This window comes from Haemorhous mexicanus, chromosome 1, assembly GCF_027477595.1.
Source record: "Haemorhous mexicanus isolate bHaeMex1 chromosome 1, bHaeMex1.pri, whole genome shotgun sequence".
Lineage (NCBI taxonomy): Eukaryota > Metazoa > Chordata > Aves > Passeriformes > Fringillidae > Haemorhous > Haemorhous mexicanus.
The window spans coordinates 94197726-94213352 of NC_082341.1; the positions used below are offsets into that span (position 1 = coordinate 94197726).

The 15627-nt window shown below is 38.8% G+C and overlaps 1 protein-coding gene across 12 annotated transcripts in view; it reads right to left on the minus strand.

The window, feature by feature from the left end:
• The window catches only part of LOC132332309 (poly(rC)-binding protein 3-like), a 497066-nt gene that overhangs the window by 156497 nt on the left and 324942 nt on the right, over positions 1-15627 (minus strand). For 11 of the 12 annotated variants that reach the window (XM_059856598.1, XM_059856608.1, XM_059856569.1 and 8 more), the window contains exon 4: positions 14298-14383. The exons of the other annotated variant lie outside the window; for it this stretch is intronic. The gene's annotated coding sequence lies outside the window, so the exon portion shown is untranslated. The remainder of the gene's footprint in view (positions 1-14297; positions 14384-15627) is intronic. 12 annotated transcript variants of the gene reach the window in all.

Here is a 15627-nt window from a genome sequence, read left to right on the forward strand (position 1 = left end):
CATCCTATAAGTGACATGCATGACTGCAGCTCCATGGTAAACAGTGGGTCTTGTTTATCCCTAAAACTCTTCCAGACTGATGGATACATAAGTGGGGTCAAACTTCACAAAAAGTGTTTCCCCCCTCCTCTGCCAGTGCTAGATTTGCTTTTAAATTATTGAAGCATCAGAACTAGTCCTACTGGGCAAGGCCTGGGGCTTCAGAATACACTTATAGCAATGGGCATAAAAGCATCCCATTTCTGCCACAATGGAGCTATAAAGTGGAATTTGAAATAAAAAGCAGAAAATAGAACCAGAACATTAAGTTTTTCTTTTTGATTATTCTTAGATGTAAAACCCATTAAATAGACCAGTATGTAGGCAACTTCTAACTTAACTAGAATTAAAGCGATCGCATCCACTCCACATGGAAATGTATAAAGTACCTACGGCTAGGTATTTTAGTGGATTCTTTTTTTCAATAAGTAATTATAACTCCCAAATATCAGTTATAACCTGTATCTTTAAAAATATCAATAATTATTACTAAAAGATGGAGTAGTTACTTAGAGTAGAAATTATTCACATTGCAAGAGCGGAATTATTTAAGATTATATTCCTGTTCTGCAACACAGAAAATTTATTAGTACACACAGATTAACAAGATACTGTGTGTTTTCAGTCAGAGCACCATGACAGTCTGTGACTGGTAATCTAAAACATAAATAAAGCTGTGAATTTGCTGTGCTAAAGTGGCACCACTGATATTCCTATATTTCCCATGTCTTCCATTACAGTCCAAGAGGAAGGTAGCTGAGTGACACTGACTTGCATTTAGATATTATTCTTTATGTATCAGCCATCAGCCATTGTCCCAGGGCCTATATAAGAATGCTAGCTTCTGTGTCTAATTCTTTCCTCTTAATTGATTTTAAAACTTTAGGTAACATCTGACACAGGAATTTACATGGAAATTAGGCCATCTGAATATGACTTTCTTCCCCCAACTCATTCTCTCAGCCTCTCCTCAAGGCCAAGGTATGGGACAGGTTTTAAGAACAACCCAGCAGCTCTCTTTGTGTACAATTAACCTTTCTTCACAAAGAGGGTAATTAAAGATTAGAACGTATTGCCCAGGGAGGTAGTGGAGTCAGTACTTTCAGTCCCTGAAAGTGTTTAAGGAAAGACTGGATGCAGAACTCAGTGCCTTCGCCTAGCTGACATGGTGGTGTTCAGCCAAAGATTGAACTCAGTGATCTCAGAGGTCTTTTCCAACCTAATTGATTCTGTGATTCTGTGGATGCAGATGACAGCTAAGGGATATCTAATAACCTGGTTGCAGAAGACAGTTAATGATGATCATAAAATAAAATGCTGAAATTACTATTTAATTCCTATTCTTGGGCAGAAATTATGATATTGGTTATTGCCGGCCTTTTGTGCTTCAATAAAAGTCTTTAAAATACCACGTCTGACTTGACAGATGTGCTTTTGAAGTAGTTTCTTGAATCAGAACACCTCCACTGCCAGTGTACTACAGAGGTGTAGTGTACTACCTTCAGACTTCCTGGATTTTTTAATAACAAGGTTTCTTTCCTGTGATGTTTTCCTCTCTCCTGTGGACAGAGTTTTTGAAATGCTACAATGTAAGGGAACTAGGTTCCTCTCAATGATTTTATTTACCCTCTCTTATTTAAGATCAAAACCCAGTGGGTCTAATTAATTGTCATATGTTACTTCCAAGCTGAGAAACTACATTTCTTCTCCTGCTTCTTCTGTTAATTCTACTCATAAAGGTTATTGTCATCTGTTGGTAGAGAATTTGAACAGCAATTTTGTTGATGATACACCTTGCAGAAGAGAATGGATCTTCTTGTTGTGACATGGGTGCTGCCATCCTTCCATGGTAATACACAATAAGGCAAACAATCCACTTAGATATTGCAACAACAGGCTTCTGACTGAGGTCAATGAAACTAATCAATCCCGTTCAGCATCTGGGTTCCTCCTCAGTGTCCAGGCCATGTTATCTTCTCCATATACTTAATTTTTCTTCTGGAGGAATGATCAGGGATTTCCTAGTAAATTACCAAACTGAACTCTTCAAACTCCTTAGGCCTTTCCATAGCTGGGATTATGGAGCATTAGCTGTCTGCTGCCAGGTTAAGCTTCATGAGCTGCTGAGAGCACCTCCTAATCAACTTTTATGTTTCTAACTGGTTGACTTTGGGATGATGTAGTCTAAATCAAAATTTTGTCTCCTGTGTAGCAACGGTTTGGCACATCGTCATTGATCTCTACTTACTTAAATAAATGAACAATCAATTAATGTGAAGTAAATAAAACCAACCTCAAAATGAATGCATAAGCCGGCTCTAGTCTTAAGAAAGGAGGAAACCATGAATAATTGTTTAAATATCAGTGCAAACAAAAATATTTGCATATGTGTTTACTTATTGCTACATGCTCAGCATCATGCCTGAATGCAAGTCTGCTGGACACAACCAAGCTGTAGTTTGAAGATATCTTGAAGTTATCACCGTCTCTTGTGTTTAAATTGGTTCAGACTTAGGGAACAGCAAATTTATCAGTGGTTTGACAACATTACTGCTCCCTGTTTATCACACCCTGTCCCACAGCTGTGCCAACAGAGGGGTTTGCATGAACGCTCCCTAAAATGCTCAAGGCAAAATGAGCCAGATTATTTTAAGCAGTGTGAACTGGGGATCTGAACTGGCTGGCTGAGTTAGCAGGTTTCAGGCTAAGGAGCAGTTATGCAAGCCACTCCACGAGCAAAACCAGAGGGGTAGCACTGCCAGCTGCTGGGTGGCTGTGACAGAGGAAAGCAGGAACAGGCTATCTTTAGGCAGAACAGCTGGAGCATAGAAGATACCATCCCTCTGCAGCTGTAAAACTTCTGCCTCACTGTCCCTTAGGTGTGGGAAAGACCAGCCACAGGAAAAGCATCTTTTAGTATCTGGGGGGAAATGTTACAGTATGTTACTTCTATCCACTTGATATACACTGTACTTGAAAAAAACCCAAAACAAACAAACCCAAAAACAGCTAGTAAAGCAGCAAACTCTTTTAAATATAGAAAGTATAAATTAAAGTATAAATTAATTGTACCCAATTCTAAGATAAACAAATGATCCTTATCTGTAGTATAAGTGCACTGACATAAGCTTTTCCCTAGTCTTTGGCATTAAAAATCTCCAAACTCGTAAAAACCTTCAGATTTCAAAAACTAGATCTAACCCTAAATGTTGTTTCTGTACTGGCAAAAGTTTTCAGCAAAAATTTCGCTCAGAAAAAACACCATTACTATTACTTAAGTGTGTCTGTGTAGAGTTTCAGGCTAAAGCATCAAGCAAATGGCATGTCTTAAAATCCAGTGATGGTTTGATGGGCGCTTTTCCCTGGCCTGCCTGAGCTGAGTCAGCTCACTTTCCCAGGATGCTTGTTCAGTTGCACTGGAGCAATGATTTGGAGGCTGCTGCAAACCAGATGAGCACATTGCTCTGCCTTATAAAGGATCTTGAGGAAAAGAAAGGAGATGGGTAGCCTTCCAAGGTTACTAACCCAGTTCAGAGTTCAGTCCTACAGAAAACTATGACAGCACAGAGGGAAGGAAAGAAGCAGAGATAGGTGGAAGGCTGCGGAGAAGGGTGGGAGATGCTTAAATTGAATTTTGCCATCAAAAAAGATACACAGGGAAGTCTAAAATAGTGTCCAGCATGAGTTCTGTGCCCCACCCAGAACCATCAATTAGCAGATATTTATTTATATTAGTACTAATATACACATACATTAAATAAATATAAGTTAAAAATTAAACATACTAAATAAATAGTATTAGAAACCTTGATTTAATAGTCCTATAAACTATAATCAAGTAACTAAAATAAAGGCATTATAATGTATTTGTGAAGTTTAGGTTAAAGAACTTTACCTAAAATGTGAACTTTATCTAAAATGTGTCTTAGTTTAAAGAACTTCACCTAAAATTATAATACGCATTCTTACACAGGAAAACAGTCATTTATGACAGTCACTGTGATTTGTCTGTTGCACTTGGAAGGAACTGTAAGGTGGCATCATGGAAATATGTTTTTCCTCATTCTATCAGACACACAATAAGGCTTTCAGAATATTTTTATTTCAGACACAATCATTAGCATAGAACCTGCCGTTTTCTGCACAAATATGGAATATGGACTTCAAGCAATGGCTGCCAAAGCACACAATTAATGAAAATAAAGTGAAAGAGCACTAAAGAATATCAGCTAGTAAATTGCTCAGGGTTACTCATGCAAGACATCATCATTTTCTTCAAACACACAAACACACAGTGCCAGTCAAAAGCCATGTTAATCTAACATTGAATTAAAAGCAGTTTAACCTTCTGGACTTCACATCATGGGCCAGAGCTCAGAGCAGAGGGCCAGATTCTGAGTGCCTAGAGTTTCACTAGGCTGCACCACAGCTTGAGTTTCTATATTAAAAGCACCTGGCAGCACTTCTGAGGATGTCTGTGGCATATTAGGGCATAAAGGTCAGGAGAGGAACTGAAAATGATTGCCCCAAGGGCCATCCACCCCCAAATGTGTCTGTGTGCCATGAGAAATGACATTCTAAAGGACAGTCAGTCTCATCATCAGTCTGCCATGGGGGCAAAAATCAGCACAACTCTTTAAATGTGATTGTTAGAAGGTGCACAAGTCTGACCTAAAGAAGGATTTAAATGCTTGAAACTTGCCTGTGTCTCTAAACTGCTCTGGTCCACATCAGAAAGAACAGTGCCCCTCCCCTACAACCCAGCTCTGTCATCTCACCATCAAATAAAAATAAAAAAACTAGCATTTGATGTAAAGAGAAAACTGTTTCTAGATAAAAAATTACACAAAAACCTTTTCAAACATTGACTTGAATGAGTATGAGAAAAGCATGAATTGTAATTGAAGTTCTATCTCTTATTATTTTCCATAGTGAAACACAAACTAGCTGAGTGGCTGTATTTAATTCTTCATGCAAAACTGTAAAACTGGGTCTTTGGGTCTCAGCCTTAATCAAAGAAAATTAAATTCTTTAAGGTTTAAAAGCTGTAGGAAGTTGCTGTTACATTGCAGAACTATGTATCTGGCTTGACTTTTAAAAGAAGTGATTGAAAGTACAGGTGCAACAGACTGGGATACTGTCTTTTATCATTCAGTGGGCAGTGTTGAAGAACAGAGCAGAAAAGGGTGTGTGTTCTGTCAGCAGCAGAAGAGCAGTTGTTCTCATTTTATATGCCAATAAGACATTCAGACAAAGATTTTAACAACAGAGACAGTAACTGAAATAGTACCAGGCACAATTGTATACACAGTGAAAGCTTTTGCAGCTTTTTTTTTTTTTTGGTCAAAAAACTGCTAAACAAAGAAGTTTTGCAATTTTTCTTCTTTTTATTCCCAAGCTCCAGAAAATATCTCTTATCCCTCTAGAGTCTGATTTCTCATGCAGAATGAGTGTATTGAGGTTTTAATATTAAATAGTTTACTCACAGCACTTTCATTTCATTCAGACTCACATGCTAGTTTTCCTCCTTCATAAAAAGGCATTTTGGGATACATGGCTGAAGAGCCAATCCACGAAGTTGCCTTCCAAATGCAGCAGCTGAGCACATCACACAGTCCCAGAGTTATCCCTCTCAATACACCCAGGGGAACGCATGGGTAACACTCGGCACCTTGTTCGGAGCATAACGGGAAATGCCAGCCGCACCAGCAAGGCTGGGAAAACCTTTTTCCTGATTGGCTGCTCATCCCAAACTGCCTGGCAGAGGTTTGAAATATGCAATGCAGGGAAGTGATATTCTGTGGCATTCATTCAATTTACCTGCACTACACTCCAAGGAGCCATGCTATTAAACAACAGCTCCAGTGTGTCAATAAAGTTAACTTAATTAAATTGCTTCCTCTCCCACTCTTCCAACTAGCAAGATTTAGGGCACAGGGACACAGTGTTGCTTGTAAATAAAAGGATGATTTAGCTAATCATTTGCAGAAGAAAGAAATATTTTCATCAATAGTTCTATGCACAAAGCAGGGAGCTAGTTTGAATTAAAACAATCACGTAGGATAAGGGGAGAGATAATACAGCTATTGAAGAGCTGTGAATATTCTTCAAGCAGTGTCAATTAAGTCAACTATTTAAATCCCAGTGATTGCACTCTTTGCTCCATAAAACTGAAACAACAATTGCTTAAATGTAATGTTATAAAACATACTATCATTATTACAAGCATAGTGAATACACATTCTTAATTTGCTGGGGACTCATCTTGTCCCTTTCTGGTCATTTTGATATGTACACTCTCACTGCCTTACAAGAGTCCCGTTTTAGGAGTCTCTAATCTGTCCTTTTCTGTGGCAATACATGGAAAATACTGCCAGTAATTAAGGATAAAAAAGACTACAGTTAAGCCAAAATTAACAGATTGTTTGCAACCTTATCATACTTTCAAATCGTCAGTATGAAACCTCTGAGGCTCCTTGTCTGTTTGAGGTTAGATATTTTGAAAGGCTACAATTAAACTGATGTAGCTGTTTTGCAAAATAGTATTTATCTATTCTTATTCCCTTTTCCTCAGAAACTCTTCTAATTTTGACAGGAGTTCCCTGATGTTACATGTGCAATCTCTGCTCTGCCTCTTGAGTGTTTTGAGCTTTGACCCAAATCTCCTTTTGCAGACACTGAGTAAAAGCATGCCAAGCACTAGCAGGTAGACTCTCTAAATATTTCTTCTGTGCTGTTTATATCCTATTCCCTCTGAGCTTTTACCTGCAGGTAATAAGTCTCTCTTGTTTCTTTTCTTCAAATATGCTTACTGTTTCCTATTAATAGCAAGATCTTGGAGTTGGTCTGTTTTTATAAGCAAGTGAAGAGAGAGAGAGAGATGCTTGTAAAGGCACACAGGCACAGTTTAATTTAGGAAGTATGGAAATACAAGTAGAAAAAAGTCCCTTTATGCCCTCACAGCCATTTCTTGCAGTACAGGCCATCTTTTCATAAATGTGTCTGCCAGGGGGTCTGAGACTATTCACTCCTCCTAGAGCTCAAATCCTCCTCTAGTGTTGGGCTTGCTGGTCTTTGTTCTGCTCGGGCTTAAACTGCCCAGTGCAGCCAAAGGTCTCTGACCATGAACCAATGAAATCACCAAGTAGAGTCCTGTCTCCCTGTCTCCATTTCATACTGGTTAATTAGTCTCTTATTTCTTTACAGCACAAGATGTAATGGCAACAGCCTTCCTGCATGTCCCCTCCCAATATCACAGAAAAAAGCCCAGAGCATTATTCACACAGACTTGAGTTTCACTCAATAAGAACTCCTACTGAATGCCATAAGACAAAACTAAAATGAAATGTAATTACTGTGATTAGAAATGTCAGAATTCAGTTGGAATGAGCAGCCCTTTGCTTCGTGTTGCAAGATGTGTTACTTCATCAATGCCTGTCAAAGTCAGGATTACACAAAGAAAAATGTGTATGCAAATACAAATGTTAAATGCCTAGACTAAGAAATTTAATAAAAAAATAAAGATTATGTATCTAGGGAACTATTTATCAAAGAGACTGAAATAAATTAAGTTAATGGCACAGTGCAGTGGAAGGGTTATCAGGATGCTGAGTGCTGCAGGGTCAGAGCCAGTAGGGCTGGTGGGGTTGCTCATACCTCTCCTCCCAAATTTCTGCAGCACCCAGGGGTGGCACACTTGACCTCTAGGAGTGGAGGGCAATACTCAGCTGCTCCCCGTGCACCTTCCCATTGATGGATCTCAGCCTCAGAGAAACAGAGCCCTATTCACAGCATCCAGGAGTGACAGGAAAGGGAGGGAGTCTCTCTTGTAGGACAACAGTGACCTTTCAGCTAGGATTGAATACACCGAATAAGACCCTTCTGGAAGTGGGAGGATGAAGAAAAGTTTCTATTATAAAACAAATAGCATTGAAATGGAAATCTTCTCATTTTTTTTAAACCAGTTGAACTCCATGTGGCAGCATAAAATAATTAATACTATTACACTCACATATTTTCTTTTCCTTTTCCCCCCTCTACTCCCCAAGCCTGATAAAGCTGGTAGGCCAGAAGACAGATGCTCTGCTCTTCTATTCAATATAGAAATCTTAGTGAATAGTAAGAACATTAGGGGAAAAAAAAGAGAGAGAAAAAAATTACAAAGACAATTTTCTTAGGATAATTATATGGCTTAGTTCCTTCTTAATGAACTGTACTTCTGGCTTTTTGCTTATTTCTACCCTGACAAGACAGGCAAATAATGTGTCTGTATCTGCCTAATAAGTGTTGTCTTTTAACTGGTTATTGCTACTACAATATAAAAATACTGTCCATGTTGAGCTACACAGGACTGCATTTAGCCAACCTGCTCTTAAGCTGGACTGAACCTGCCCTGTCCTATCAGAATGAGGGAATCAAAAGTGGCACTCCTGCTTAAAAAGACACTGAACATTCCCTCTCTGCCCCAAATTCTTTGGTCTGTCAGGAACTTGCAGCCCTTTGCCAGAGCCCCAGGAGGAACTGCTGTGGGCAGGGTGTCCCAGACACACTCCATAGCCCCAGGGATCCCAGCTGCAGCGACATGGATTTCTGCTATTTTTAATGTTGCAAGTGCTGCAGCGCTGTTCTCCGGCCAAAGGGCTGGCACGGGCACGCTGACCCCACACACCCTTTCAGCCCAGAGCCCTGTGCTCACTGGAGGGGCTGCTGCTGGGGCATCCATGACTTGTGCCCATGGGAGCAAGGCTGGGAGATCCCAGACCTGGGAGGCTCAGCTGCCTCTGCCTGCTGGAGAGCAGGAGCAGGGCAGCAGCAGCAGGAGCAGAGCAGCAGCCTGCCAGTCACTGTAAGGACTGAGGCCACTCTTCTCTTACAGGAGGGAGGACTGAAGTTCACAGTGATCCTGCCTATGTTTAGGCACATAGCCAAAGCTCCCAGTTCTGGAGAACAGTTGCTTTTGGCCAACTACATAAAGAAACTAGACACGTTGGAAGGCTCACTCAGCCCTTGAAAGGACCAGAATCCTTCAAGTTCTTGCCCTCCTCCTCTGTGTTAGCTGGAAGAGTGTGAGATGATGGCATGACTTAGGACCATCCATCAGATGCCAGAAGTTAGACAGACCTGTGTTCAAGGGATTTTCGAGGAATGAGAATCGATGAGGATGAGAGCAGAGACTATGGCACCCAATACCCCAGCAGGGCCTGCCCACTTAACTCCTCCTGTTGCCACAAGCACCCTGCAGAGCGCCCCGTCAAAGTGGGGATTACACAAGGGTCCCCTCAAAGGGTCCCCTTGAGTGATCAGGATCAGGCCTGGGGTCACAGACATGTTTCTGGGGAGGAATGGAGGGCTGTGAAGAGCTTCCACTGCTGCAGGGAGGGAAGGTGCTGCCTGTGGGTTCAGCATCAGATGGCAAAGGCAGGCAATGAATGCTCCAGAACAAAATCTTGAGGGCACAGGTAGTCCCTGAATATAATTTGAAATCTGAACTTTTGTCTTTTTTTGTGTCTGGTCCCACAGGCATTTCTTGACTGATCAGAGGCTCCCTAAAAGTGATTTCCTCATTCAGACAGCCCCTCTGCTGCCCACCCCACCCCTAACCAGGTGACGTGACCCTTCATATTCACTCTTGCATTGAACTGCAAAAATCTGAATTAGCAAAGACAAGTGTCACAGGTGCTCAACATCTCTCTTTGAGCCAAGATCTTTATTTGTTATAGCTGTCAGCCCAGTCAATGACTGCTCTATCTCACTGTGGGCAGGCATATTCCATCCTGCTGGTGTCAAAAGCACATCTATTTATTCAGCGTTGCTCTATGCCGGGCAATTGCCACGCTGTGGGGAAAGAGGATTGAGATCAGCACCATTTGTCTACATAATTGTGCTTGTTTCTGGACAATTGTTGGGTCAGAGGCTAATGTTTTTTATTTATAGTCTTTCTACACTCATCAGAATTTTCCTGTGTCTTTTTCTGCAGCAAAGAATTAGGCACCGTTTGGCTTCTACTGCAGAAATTCTGCTAGAAATCTGAGAAAAAATATCTGAAAGTAAATGCATGCACTCATTTGAACAGAATTTATTAGGGAGCTGGAGTAGTGCCTAAGACTCAAGGTGCATTTCTAGGAAGAAATCAAAAGATCAAATACACATTTAGCTTCTTTTTTCTTCATATTGTATAACTACCAAACAGAACTCAAATATATTTGCCTGGATGCTATTTTTAAAAGCTGAAACAAAAAACATATGTTCCCTTTATATCTCAGTGTCCCTTCCAAATAGTTCTGAAATTCCCTAAATAAGAAATAATATTGGTTTTCTTTGTGGTAATAATTCTGTTTATTTTCACTAAGATAATTCATTTAGTATTTTGCCTTTTTGTTATGCTTGTTAAATAAACGAGTCAATATCTAAGTTTAACACAGTTGTTGCCTTAGGCAAGCCACTATTTCACTTCTTTAACACCTCAAGGGTTTCCAAATAGCCATACAAAGTAGAGCTGCTTGCTTCATTTTCCATTGTACTGCAGGCGGCCTGCAAAGGAAGTCATGCATAATTTTTTAATACAAGAATGGATTTTGCTGAAAATGCTGTTTGTATTTGTTTTAATAGGTGCAATTTCAAATTTAAATATGTGTATTTATTTTAAATTATCCTTTCATTTCAAACAAGATAATTTAAAATTAAAAATGAATTTTTAACAATGTGCTTCCAAACTTGGATTTACATTAAATAACATGCAATATTCAAATATTATGTGTCTGTTGGTAAATATTTGCTGACCATCAAACCACTGAGCTGGGAGAGTTTAGGAAACCGGAGAAAACAATCTCTGACAGAAGTGCTTAGTCCAAGTTTGATATCTGTAGCTTTGTCTGCATGTTCAAAGGAGGTATTTTCTTCACTTTATTCAGGTTAGCTTTATGCGATATCTAGTTCAGGCACAGTTATCTCTTGAGAGCTGATAAAGGCAGAAAATCTTACTTTCTACTGTAGGGAAAAGGTCCATGGTAGAGACTGAAATCTGTTAATTCTAAAATCTTGCAGGGCACAGAAAAAAACACACTGATCTGTTTACTCAGTACAAAGAATGGCTAATTTGACTAATAAAATCACCTTAATATATGTAATAAATAAATAAACACAAAGATTTGAAATGTCATTCATTGGTTTCTAAGAAAACAAAAAGCAAATATCAAGAATCTGAATAAATATATCAGAAACTTTTATGTCATTCCCTAAATGCAACAATATAGGTCCACTTTTAATAATATAAGTACCTAATGTAAACAAAGTAGCCATCAAACCGATCTGTCCTATGATATTCTCACAGCAGTGGAACAGGACTGATTATAGTGATCAAAGGTTTTTCTCCCATCTGTATTTTGACTACAGGAATTATGCTGCCAGTCCACAATACAGTAACCAGGGAGAAGATGATGTAAAAGGAGGTTACACACTTTTTTTTTTTTTTTTTTTTGTGGTAATACTGTACTTCCCAGTCTAGATTATTAAACTAGTGAGGTCAACCACCATTTTATTTCCTGCTACACTTTGGCAGAAAGCCAGAATACTTTAATAATACCAACTGAGGGGAACAAACCCTTTCCCAGAAAACTAATTACAAAGTAAATGCACAGAAGAAAGATGGAGTGATAATTTCTTCTGACCCTCTATGTTTTTTATAGCACTCTTTCTTAAAGCAGAGGCACCAAACCACAGCCTTCTGGTATCAGGCTCACCAAAGTCAGACTCACAACCAAACCAACAACCCCTGCTCTATGTTATCAATTTTCACAGTGAACTTGCTTATCTGCTGTGATTCCTGATATATTTTCCTCAACGATTAGGACCCTTTAGAACACAATTCCTCTTTCTCTTGATGAAGAGATAAACTCTTCAGCCCTAAGTTCAGTATGTTGCTACGCATAGATGGGCTGAGGTTACCAAGCAACCCAGGTGCTTGATAGAGCAAGTGGTCCGGACTGTTGGTATCATTTGCAAATTTCATTGACAAGGAAATTCTTTCAGCTTCCAGGTTGTCTGCAAAATACTGAAAACATCTAATTGTGAACCTTGCTGAAATATTGGGCTAAAACTCTCCCTCAATTATGACTCCTCTTGCCAAGTATTTTCTATGTTATTGTCATTTAGCACGTGCTCCATTGATATTGTGTAGGGATAACGTTTTATGAGAACACTGAATAGTCTGAAGTAAACTCTAATAAATACTTTACTGGGGATACCATAGAACCAAGGAAACTGATAGCTACTGTGATCAGAGGTGAGGGATTTGTGTTCCAATATTATTTAGCAGAGGAGGGGATATCCTGTGACTATTACAATGTCTACTACAAAATGAAAGGAGATACCGCCACCACTGCTTCACTCGTGGGTATATGCCTATCCTTCTCTTTTGCTTTTGTGGCATTTGCCTCAAAATGCAGTGTTGTTAATGGAAATAATTTATCTAAGCAGAAATGGAGCCTCTTCCTTGGATCTTGCCCCCCTTCTTCATCTCAAAGTAAAACCCTGCATTTTCTCCATTCAGACAGACTCACAATTTATTATTTATTTCCTGGGTTGATGAACCGATAAATCAGTTCTGTGCACAGTCCTGACATGCTTAATGCCACAGAGATTCAGTAATTCAATTATTAAGCTTGGATTCATTGTGCCAAACAGCCTCATTTTCCTTACGGTCTGCTTTTCATGGTAAACAGGACAGAGCTTCAAAACTGCATCTCACAGACAAAGCCATGAAGAATGGAAGCTCCTGGCTTTAGCCTGTCTGCCTCTTAGCAAAACACAACTGAATGGTCACTTAAGTGGATATGGAAGCTTGTATTGTTATCCACATCTCTGGTGTGTTTTGGCCCATATAGGAAAGTGAACCACACAGAGGTGCAGACGGGTGGATCACTTAGTAACACGTGACATATTTGGTACTTCTGCTTCCTGGGAAGAGAGAAATAGAAGCCATGACCCTGGGATCCTTTAAGACCCCAAATAAGACTCAAAAGCTGGGCTGTATGCTTATAGTTAAAATGCCTGAAAAGCAACCAAACAAGCTGTAAGAAGGAAGCTGTTTTATAAATATAAACCCAAAGATTTTTATTCCCATGGGCTGTAATTAAATAGGGCATATTCTTTATATCACTTTTCTTCATTTATAAGAAGTAATCAGAAGACTTGTTTTGGAGACTGCTGGTAGCTAAACGTGCTTACTTATGATATACAAGGTCATGAAGTATTTGATGCTGTATGAACTAAATTCAATGAGTTAACTCAGAAATATGCAGTGGCAAAAAAGAAAGTCCTAAAATTTCAATACCAATCATCCACAGAGTAATAAAACATGATTGTCAAAACTCAACCAACCTGTAACCAAGAACTGGATTTCATAAAATCTACTGGATACACTGAAGTGTAAATAAGTGAAATATATTCCAAGAAGTAACAAATAACATAGTATTTACAGTAATTTTATGAAAATAGAAAGAAAGATGAAATTTAGTAGTGCTGTGAGAATCTCCATTGATATTTTTGGAGCAGCAGTCTCTGGATATATAAGATCTCTCACATAAGAAGTTAGGATAAGTGAACTTCATTGTTTAGAATAACTTTGTGTTTTAAAATGCAGTCTCTTATAAAAGTTAAACTTTATGCACAAGAAAAATAAAATTTTAATAAGTTCTGAAGCCCTCCCTCAAGAAGACCTGAACAGAAAGGGACTTTATTTTCTATTCCTCTTAGTAAAGATCCTCTTCCATCTCATTCCAGTGCAAATGTTTTTCCCTTCTCCACTTTTCCCAATCCTTACCAGTTCTTCTAACACTCTTTCACCTAAATATAGAGGCTATCCTCAGACACTATTAGTTCCAGCAGCTTCCAAATTCTTCTAGCTTCCATTCCCTAAGTCCAGCAAGAGCATATAAATATTTAAATAATTGAATTTTTCCATCCTAAAAATATTTTAATGGGTAAAAGGTTTCCCAAAACATTCAGAGATATGACCACAGTTCCGTTGGCTCTACAAGTTGGGATGAATAGGTGAATCAGTGCTTTATCTCAGCTCTATCTGTAATATTGATTGGTTTCATTCTCGCTGGGAAATTTAAGAGCAGTTCCATACTATTCAATTCGCACTCATGTTTACTTGGCCCAGAAAATGAATGTGATAGTCCATATAATAAATGCAATAATAAAATACAAGTCAAGAATATTAGAGAGGAGAAAAAAATATGGAATGGAGAACTTACTTGTCAGAAGAGCAGTGATATTTAAAAACCTACTGTTGGTGGTCAGCTTTTGCAGTCTCAAGATATCTAAAAGTGTTGAGTATGCTCTGAAAAGGAAAAGAAACAAGGATTTAGTAATTTTGTCACCCATCAAATACTAAACCAAAACAGCAGCATAGATTGCTTTCCCATTTTATGAGGCTGTTAATTCATAAAATATGTTTTTATTTCCCTACTGGATTTGTAGGGATTTTATGGGCTTCCAGAAGTTGAACTGCTCAGATCAAACTTCCTGGAGTGTATAGGAAGTCAGAACAATGAGAAGAACGATTACAGAACTTATTTATCTTGCATACCTACATTCCCAAGCTCTTACAGTTGACAGAGAGCAGAGAAAATGAAAGAAGTCTGAACTCCTTTCTTGCTTAATAAAACAATATACTGGAGTAAATGACTTTCCAAAACAAATCACATCCCTGAATGTCTTTAAAAATATGACTACAAGTCCATTTGCTATCTTTTGGACTAGTTAATGCATTTGGCCTCCTAATTTTTGGTCTAGTAGCTGAGAGTATCCCTTTGTACTCAAACAGTATTCTACATTGAAGTCTAGCTTTGTAATTTCCAATTGTCCTTAAAAGACAGGGGAGTTGACTGTACCAAGAAGCCATCTTAGCTCTCCAAATCAAAATGAAACTGAAAGACTGGGATGAGTGCATCCATCTATGCAGGCTGTGGTGGAAGGAGTTATGGGAGTTGGGAATTAAGGAGTGGAGTTGAGCCCATGAAAAAGAATGTTAGAGGGAAAGTGGGTTTAGTGTTGTCTTTGTGTCTCACTTTCCTATGCTATTTTCAATTGGCAAAAAATTAAATTAGTTTTCCTGAAGTTGTGTCTGGGTTGTTTTTTTTTTTTTCCTATTATGGCAATCAGTTTTTTTTTCCTATTATGATAATCAAGAATTATCTCCTTGTCTTTGTTCCAATCTGTAAGATTTTCTATTATATTTTCTCCCTGTGATGTGCTGAGAAGAGGAAGTGAGAGACTAGATGGATGGGTGCCTGGCTGCTGGCCAAAGTCAGCCCACCACAGCTATGGAAATAATGTTTTCACTGTCAATCTTTCTAAGATCCCCAGGACTTAGACTGGAATGGAGATATAAAATCCATACTAATAAAACTCTGCTTATAACATATAGGAATAAACAGAATTAGTAAGGAGCAGAAATGTTGCTCAGAGAAAACTGCATTAACAGGAAAACTTCATAGATCTCTACCTTCTGTACTGTAGTGCAGCCACAAATTTGAAAATACGAGCTTATAGTTACAAGGACAAAGTCAAATGACTACCACT